Source organism: Pseudopodoces humilis, chromosome 19 (assembly GCF_049639895.1).
Source record: "Pseudopodoces humilis isolate 2021_Gansu_Grassland_sample_001 chromosome 19, ASM4963989v1, whole genome shotgun sequence".
NCBI classification, from domain to species: Eukaryota; Metazoa; Chordata; class Aves; order Passeriformes; family Paridae; genus Pseudopodoces; species Pseudopodoces humilis.
The window spans coordinates 5,908,045-5,916,767 of record NC_142218.1 but is presented as its reverse complement, the minus strand read 5'-3'; positions in this window follow the sequence as shown (position 1 = coordinate 5,916,767).

Below are 8,723 nucleotides of genomic sequence, written 5' to 3'. Positions count from 1 at the left end.
CCAGGAGGGACAGGGATAATGCCTGAATGTAACCTTAAGTGTTACTGATCCATACCAGGAATCCCTGCATCGCTGCTGTGCTTTTCAGCTCAGCAGGAGCTGCTTCTCAGCAGCCAAATACCCAGCACCAGATGTTTTGGTTTTTTATTGGAGGCCCAAATGGGGTTATTTAAGAAGGAAAAGGGAAAAAGAGAGAAAAAACTTCAGTGTGAAACCCAGCTCCTCCCTAGTTGGCGTGGCTCTGCCAAGCTCTGTTGTTTTACACAATTAGACACACGCAGAAATGCAGTGCTGGCATCAGCAAGAAACTGCTGATTTAGATGCCATAAAAAGCAGCCAGGTTTCCTGGAGCTGGACACAAGCATTTTGCAGAGTGGGTCTTAAAAGACTTTATTTAGATCTCAGTGGCATCCAAAGGCCCATGGTGTACCTGAAAACTCCCTGGTTTGGCAGTCCTGAGCTGGGCTTTGGAACAACCCAGCAGCCAGACTACAGTGGTAGTGAACCCACCCTGACCTTGGGGCAGTGGGCAGGAGAGCAGGGGAAGCACAGCCCCCCATGACCTGCAGCACCCCAGGATTACCTCCGTGTTTTCTGTGATCTGGAATGTCTCAGATGCAGCACTGCCCTGCATGCAGTCCATCCTCAGCCTTGTGTGCCACACTGTGGCTCCAGGTGCTGAATTTGGGGCTGCAGAGGACATACAGCCTCACCACCCAGCAGGGAGATGCTCAGGCATGCCTGGAGTCTTGGCCTCGTCCATCCACAGCTTGTACCTGTCCCTGACTCTCACAGGAACACAAGAGCTTGAGTCCCCAGCATCCTACTCCAGGGCTTCCCTGGGAACAGCGCCTCCCTAAACTGCACCAGGAGATGGGGTTGCTTTTTCCTCAAAACAGGAACTCCACTGAGGGTAAAAAGCTGTTGGCAGACATATATCTGCATCTGGAGGTGCTGTGGAAAAATTGGGAGAATATTACAGCACATGCCAATAGCCATGGGCTGGTGGAGGACAGAAGGGTGGTCACATGGAGATCCACAAGGGATTCAAAAGCAAGTTCCTTGAGCAGGTGGCAAAGTCCTAATGTGCTCATTAGCTGGTGGGAGCAGTGGTACAAGACTCTACAGCTCCCATTTCTGGAAAATGCTCACATTTACACAGGTGTGGGGACTCCCCCTGCGCTGCTGCTGCTGCTGCTGCTGCTGCTGCTGCTGCTGCTGCTTGGGCCACGCCATCAGCCCACACTTACCATCCCCTGCACTCACCTCCCAGCAAATCCACCCCAGCCCTGATGCACCTGAGGCTGAGATGCAAGAAAACACTTTAATCAACCCAAACAGAGGATCCTCCATATTTCCCCCAAAAGCATTTCCTCCCCCAATTATTCAGTGAAGAGCTGGAGGGTGGTGAAAGGACGGGGTGAAGCCTTTTGGTTGCTGCCTGCATCAGGAGCCCACAGGCTCCTCCACCCTCCCTCAGAGGCCAGGCCATAATTCACATTTTATGAATGGAAAGCACCCTGGGTTATATTTAGCACCAACCCAGGCCCAAAGGGCAAGAGGATGCTTATTGACTTCAGGGCCTTGGAACAAGCCCGCCTTGTTATGTTTACAGCACTTTGCAGGATGGGGAGGCCAAGAAAGCACTGAGTGGCTCATTCCTAAGGCTGATGGATTAAGCAAACAGCCGCAGTAATTCAAGCCACATGGGGAAAGGGGAGAGGTGGCAGGGGAGGTCTGGGGGGCCTCGAGGGGCTCCTGCCTTCCCCCACCGGCCACGGGCTGCCTTTAATCTGCTTTTCACAGCAGCTCCCACTCTGGGAAGGAGGAGCTTTGAGCTCCTGCAGGCGACACTTGCTCGCCACGAGGAACATATGCTCCACGCCGCTCGGCGGGGCTGGGAGCGTGGCAGAGCTGTTTATTTGCATAATCACTGATTAACACAAATGTCTCGGACAGGCGCCAGGCAGCCAGTTGCATGTTCTCGCTCTGGAGTCAGCAGCGCCTGTGTCTGCCGGATCCCACAATAACCCAGCGTGTGTCCGGGAAGGAAACACTGACGGCCCGTCTGACAGCTCTGCTCTGTGCTCCTGAGCTCTGCCTGCAGCTCCTCCCTGGCCCCCAGGAAGCCGGGAACATATAAAATGTATATTTTAAAATCGAGCGTGGTAAGAACCCTCACACCGCTCCAAGAGCTGGGGATTTAGGAAAAGCATCGGATGCTTTAGGGATGCACGGGATAATTCATGTGTAAAATGTGGTGTCACACGAGCATCTCCAGGTGATGGTGAGGCTTGAAGGCAACGGGGATCCCCTGTTCCCGGTATCCAGGGTGCAGCTGGATCAAGCAGCCACGTCAGGTCCCAGGGGAGAGCATTTCCTTCAAAAACATCAAGAAGGAAATGAAACCCTGGCTTTCCTGCCATGACACAATACCCCAGAGGAGCACGAAGCCCATTTCGGGTCTGTCTCCCTCCCTGCCTGGGCTGTCACTGTGCTGCCCGTTTGGAAGAAGCTGCTGCCATCTAGTGAAGCCAGCCCAGCCCAGAGATCACAGTGCCTGCCCACGCTGGGCACCTCAGGCCATCTCCAGGGCACATCTTCTGTCCAAATCAAAGAGTTTGGCTGTTTTTTAAACAGCCACTGAGCTGCATTTTGCCCCAAATCACACAGCAGGTTTCCCGATGAGTTGGTTAAGTGTTTTCCAGAAAGGGGAGGGCAGCTGTGGAACACATGGAGGGTGGGCAATGTCCCTTCCCTGCTCACATCCAGCTGGTGACACCACTCCTGGCACTGAGGTGGCAGGTGGGCTGGCTTGCTTGCAGGGTAATTTGTAACTACGCCTGCAGGAAGACCAGAAAAACTCTGGTTAAAGTGGGGATTTTGCAACCCCTGAGTGCAAGGGTTGGGCGAAGGGGGAGCAGGCTGGGGGGCTGTAAAGAGTGTAACACCATTCTGTGCCAGTGAGGAGTGTGCCTCAGCAAGGACAGCCCCAGGGCAGGTCCCTCTGCTGTGCTGTGACTTGGTCACCTCCCTGACAGGAGTGTGGCCAGGGCAGTGGCAACTCTGCCAGCTCCCCATCCAAACCCAGTGGAGAGGCACAGCTGTAGGCCAGCATCACCAGGGAATCTGCATCAGGATGAGCTGCTGCTCGTCCCCATGTGCTGGAGACACCCCCTGCGAGCAGCCTGTCCCCCCTGCTCTGAGCCCTGGGGCTGTCCCTGCCCCACACCCCCAGGCAGAGCCTCCAGGCAGGCCAGGGGCCCATGGCCCACAGCATTCAGTGGAAATGTCTGTAACCCTGGCCCTCAGGAACAGGGGATGTGGGCAAAAACCTTTTATTGAAAACTGCCCCAAGGTGTTGATACCCAGGGCTGATGCAGTGCACAAAAGGGACTCAGCCAACCAGACTGAGCCAAGGGGCCAGTTACTGCACCACAAGCTATAAAATCCCTCTCCCTGCCAGGCCTGGTCCCAGCACTACCCACACATCCCTGAGCATCCCACCAAGGGCACTCCTGGCCCCAGCACACAGGGCCATAGATTTGCACAGTGCCCAGAAACCCTGTGCTGATTTTATCCTTTTTCTGACAGAGCTATAAATTACCCAGCTGGGCCTCAGGATGCAAAACTATGCTGGGGCCAAAATAAGCCAAGCTGGGTTGCTGAGGAATTACAATTACCTGCTCAAGAGGCTTCAAGCGCATCGGGAACTGCTCAGGCGTGTGGCCCTGCTGGCCAGGCTCTGAAATAAACCCAAATTGCATCAGGGACAGAGTGAGCCCGAGGCACCCGTGGGTGCCCATGGCACCAGCAGTGCCAGGAGTGGGTGTTATTAGCCCCAGGCCAGGGATGGGCAGTTCAGGGGCAGAGACTGCCACACTTCTGTGCCCACAGCCCTGGGCACTCAGCCCTGCCCATGCAGCCAAAAAGCCTGTGGAAAATTAGGCTTCCTTTTTGTCAGTGGATTTTTTTTTTTTTCCTAAAAGCAAGCTGAAAACAAGCTCATTCCTGTCAAGCTCTGGACTCCCTGCAACTCAGGGAAGGACCAAGCCCAGGGGCCAGCAGTATCCCACAGGGCTGGGTCACTGTCCCAAGGCTGAAGCTGGGGCTTGATGGCCTGATTAGGGGTGTGGGGTCAGCGCTGGACACGGCTCCCTGTGGTCAGCCCCACACCACAGCCCTGCTGGGGGCTTTGGGGATCCAATGAGCAGGGGCTGGATGGAGGGCCCTGGCAATCTCCTTTCATCCTGTTCTCAAAAGAAACACATGGATCATTTTCTCAGGATTCTAGGGAAGGAAAGTAGCTTTTTAAACAGCTTAAATAAACAACCGGGCTTGAAAAACACGGCCCTGGTTTCCATGCACTGCTGCAGTAATTAGGGTGCAGACCAGGCAGGCAGTAACAGATCAGCACTGAGAAGGAAAGGACTGGACACAGCTCCCTCCCCCTGAGGCCAGGAATTTGGGATCAGTGGAGCTGCCAATTGAGGAGCTCAGCAGCACCCCTGGGCGCTCACACCAGGGCTGTGAGGCTTGGCAGGACTCTGGCATGGCTTTGCCCAGAGCACTGTGAGGAGCAGGCAGGATGCAGTACATGGAGCAAACTGGCACCCAGCTGCATGGTGATGCTGCCAGAGCCCCCGTGCCCCATATCCTGCTAAATCAAACCTGCCCTGGCTGGTTTGGGCAGGGACAGCTTAGGGGTGAAGCCCCAGTTGTCCCACTGGTGGCCCTCACCTCTGCAGCAGACTTGGCCAGAGGGAGAAGGAAAGGCACTTCATAAACCCACTCCAGCAAATGTCTAAATGAACAGCAAGAACAGGATGGGTGCCAAGAGGCAGGGTGAGATTTGCTCTTTGCTTTCTGCCTTGGGGTGCTCACCAGGAGTGTGGCTGTGGGAGAGGAGCCTCCCCACCGCAGCTGTGGCTCCCAGGGAAGCTGGGGATGCACCCAGGGTTTGTTCCCAAGCCCCTGCCCAGGGTCACCAGCCCTGCTGTGATGTTTTTGGGTGTGCGTGGTCACTGTCCCCTCGCACCCCACCGAGATCCAACACGTGTGTGTACCCACAGCCCCGGGCTGTGCTGGGGGAGCGGGTGGGTTTGAAGGGCTCTTTGTTCCCCCGTGTAATTATACCTGAGCAGTGGAATAGAAACGTGCTGAAAACCCCTCGCTGGACCTTTCTGACAGGAGCCGGGGCGTTTGGCTGCACAGTGGCTCCATTGTTCCCTTCCACGTGCCTCGAGCAGCCAGACCACCTCCTGCACCCCCCGCTTCCCCAAAATAACCAGCCTGTGATTAAAAAACAGGTCCTTTCCCTCCAATACTGGGCAAAATGCCCCAAGCCTCCACCCTACCCAGGGCTGGCAGGGCGACTGTGGCAGCAAGGGCAGGGTCCGCAGGTCAGGAGGTGCTTTTGGCACTGGGGACACCCCCAGCAGCCCGGACCTTCACAGAGCCATGGGGACATCCATGGGGCCGCGTATCCATCCCTGCCCACGGCAAACCCCACGGGCGGGAAGGGGCAGTGGAGAAATAAAACACGGAGGAAGAAGAGGGGAAAGGGGAAAAAAAGGAAAGGAAAAAAGACAAACTCCGCATCCAGCAGGATTCACCACCATTCCTGAGATCCGCAGTCCTGTGGCAGAAGCCGCTGCCGCCGAGGAATTCCCACTCGCAGCGGGGGCCGGTCGGGCAGCCTGGACCCAGCAGGGGAGAGCCCTGAAAGATGCTCTTGGCGGTGGGAACCAGCGGGGAGCGGGGACAGAGCCGGGGAGAGCAGGGGAGAGCCGGGGACAGAGCCGGGGACAGAGCCGGGGACAGAGCAGGAGGGCAGAACCGGGGAGCAGAGGTGGGGGCAGAGCCGGAGGGAGCGGGGGCAGAACCGGGGGGCAGAGCCGGGGGGAAGAACCAGGGTTGCGGGGGCAGAACAGGGGGCAGAGCCGGGGGGGCAGAGCCGGGGGCAGAGCCGGGGGCAGAGCAGGAGGCAGAACCGGGGGGCAGAGCCGGGGGAAGAACCAGGGTTTGCGGGGGCAGAACAGGGGGCAGAGCCGGGGGGGCAGAGCCGGGGGCAGAACCGGGGGGCAGAGCAGGGGGCAGAACCGGGGCAGAGCAGGGGGCAGAGCAGGGGGGCAGAGCAGGGGGGCAGAGCAGGGGGGGCAGAACCGGGGGCAGAGCAGGGGGCAGAACCGGGGGCAGAGCAGGGGGCAGAACCGGGGGGCAGAGCAGGGGGCAGAACCGGGGGGCAGAGCAGGGGGCAGAACCGGGGGCAGAGCAGGGGGCAGAGCAGGGGGGCAGAGCAGGGGGGCAGAGCAGGGGGGCAGAACCGGGGGCAGAGCAGGGGGCAGAGCAGGGGGCAGAGCAGGGGGCAGAACCGGGGGCAGAGCAGGGGGCAGAGCAGGGGGCAGAACCGGGGGCAGAGCAGGGGGGCAGAGCAGGGGGGCAGAGCAGGGGGCAGAGCAGGGGGGCAGAGCAGGGGGGCAGAACCGGGGGCAGAGCAGGGGGGCAGAGCAGGGGGGCAGAGCCGGGGGGCAGAGCAGGGGGCAGAGCAGGGGGGCAGAGCAGGGGGCAGAGCAGGGGGGCAGAGCAGGGGGCAGAGCAGGGGGCAGAGCAGCGGGCAGAACCGGGGGGCAGAGCAGGGGGCAGAGCAGGGGGCAGAGCAGGGGGCAGAACCGGGGGCAGAGCAGGGGCAGAACCGGGGGGCAGAGCAGGGGGCAGAACCGGGGGCAGAGCAGGGGGCAGAGCAGGGGGGCAGAGCAGGGGGCAGAGCAGGGGGGCAGAGCAGGGGGCAGAGCAGGGGGGCAGAGCAGGGGGCAGAACCGGGGGCAGAGCAGGGGGCAGAGCAGGGGGGCAGAACAGGGGGCAGAGCAGGGGGCAGAGCAGGCGGGCAGAGCAGGCGGGCAGAGCAGGGGGCAGAACCGGGGGCAGAGCAGGCGGGCAGAGCAGGGGGGCAGAACCGGGGGGCAGAGCAGGGGGACAGAGCAGGGGGCAGAGCAGGGGGGCAGAGCAGGGGGGCAGAGCAGGGGGCAGAACCGGGGGCAGAGCAGGGGGCAGAGCAGGGGGGCAGAACCGGGGGCAGAGCAGGGGGCAGAGCAGGGGGCAGAGCGGGGGGGCAGAGCAGGGGGCAGAGCAGGGGGCAGAGCAGGGGGGCAGAACCGGGGGGCAGAGCAGCGGGCAGAGCAGCGGGCGCGGGGTCCTGGCCGCAGTGCCGGGCGTGCCCAGGAGGGGGCAGCAGACACGCGGGGAGCGGGGACGGGCGGGCAGGGAGCCGGGAAGGAGCGGGGCCGGGGCGATGCCGCGGGTTCGGCCAGGAAATGATGGTTGTCCCATTCCTGGAAGAGTTCCAAACCGTGTTGGATGAGGCCCTGAGCAACCTAGTCTAGTGGAAGTTGTCCCTGGCCCTGGTAGGGTTTGGGGTCCCTTTCAAAGTGAGTTATCCTCTGACTCTAAGAATAAACACAACCCTTCAAGAGCCACTTTGGCACAGGGGACAGGCTTGGACCCCCCAAAGAGACCAGACTTTGGGCATCACCACCTGCACCGTGACTGGCACCCAGCAAGACGGGACAGAGGACAGGGAAGGAGGAACTGAAAGGTTTCAGCCCCAAGTATCAGAACATCCCTACAGCAAAGGGTCACCTGCAGCCAGTGATACCAGAGGGAGGAGGGTTTTCACCTGGCCGACCCCAGCCCCAAGGACAACCTGCTCTGTTACGTCCCACAGTCCCAGCTTATCCAGCTAACTGGGAGCCCCGTGATGCCCCACTCCAGCCCCAGTGGGCAGAGGAGGGCTGTACCCAGCGCTCCCATCCCCTGGGCTCACCCTGACCCTGCCTGCAGCCACAGGGAGCCCAGCTGTGCACCTGACTCAGTACCCAGGGCCTGGGGCAGGCTCATGGGATGCTCATGGGAGACACCACATCTCCAGGCTGCAGGAATGGTGCCCTCCCAGACTCTGCAGGTTCGAGGTGTTGGGGACAGGCACCACAATCACCAGCACATCACTGCTGTGACCCATTTTGGCACCTTTGGCACGCAGCACAGCACACACCCCAGCTCACACTGCAAAACAAGGGACCCAAACACCCACAAACATCACCTCAAAACCCCCTGGAAGCCATAAAGCAAAGGGTGGGTCAGCAAGGTTACAGCTAATTTGCCAGCTCCTCCATGTCCCTCATTCAAGGGAGCATTTGGGAATGACAGACCTTTCCTGGCTGCTCGATCACATCAGTATCTGGGGGGGTTCCAGCTGTTTTCAAGCCAGATAAAGTGGATCCTCAGCCTTTTGATTTTAAAACCAGAGCAGTACTAAGAAAAAAAAAACAAAAAGTGCCATGTGTGAGGTCAGAGATGAAGACCAGGAATGCTCAAGGTATTTGTGCCGCTCAGCACACAACCAGGTACAAGCAGGCTAGCTAGAAGGGCAGAGAGGCAGATGGAAGGAACAGAGACAAATCCATCTCAGGACTGGGGCTCTGCAAGGACAGGCAGGCAGCCAGGCTTGTGCTCTGGGGATTTGCAGACAACCCATCCAGATTGCTTTACAAAAACAAGGCACTTTTACGCTGAGGGCAGTTTTGGAAAGTACACAGGATTCTTGCAACCAAGAGACGAAGCCCAGGAGAGAAAGAAAGGAACAGGAAAAAAAAATAAGTGACAAACATAGGTTGTTCCAAGCAGCCCTTCCAAGAACCTGTCAGAGCCACGAGAACATGGAGATT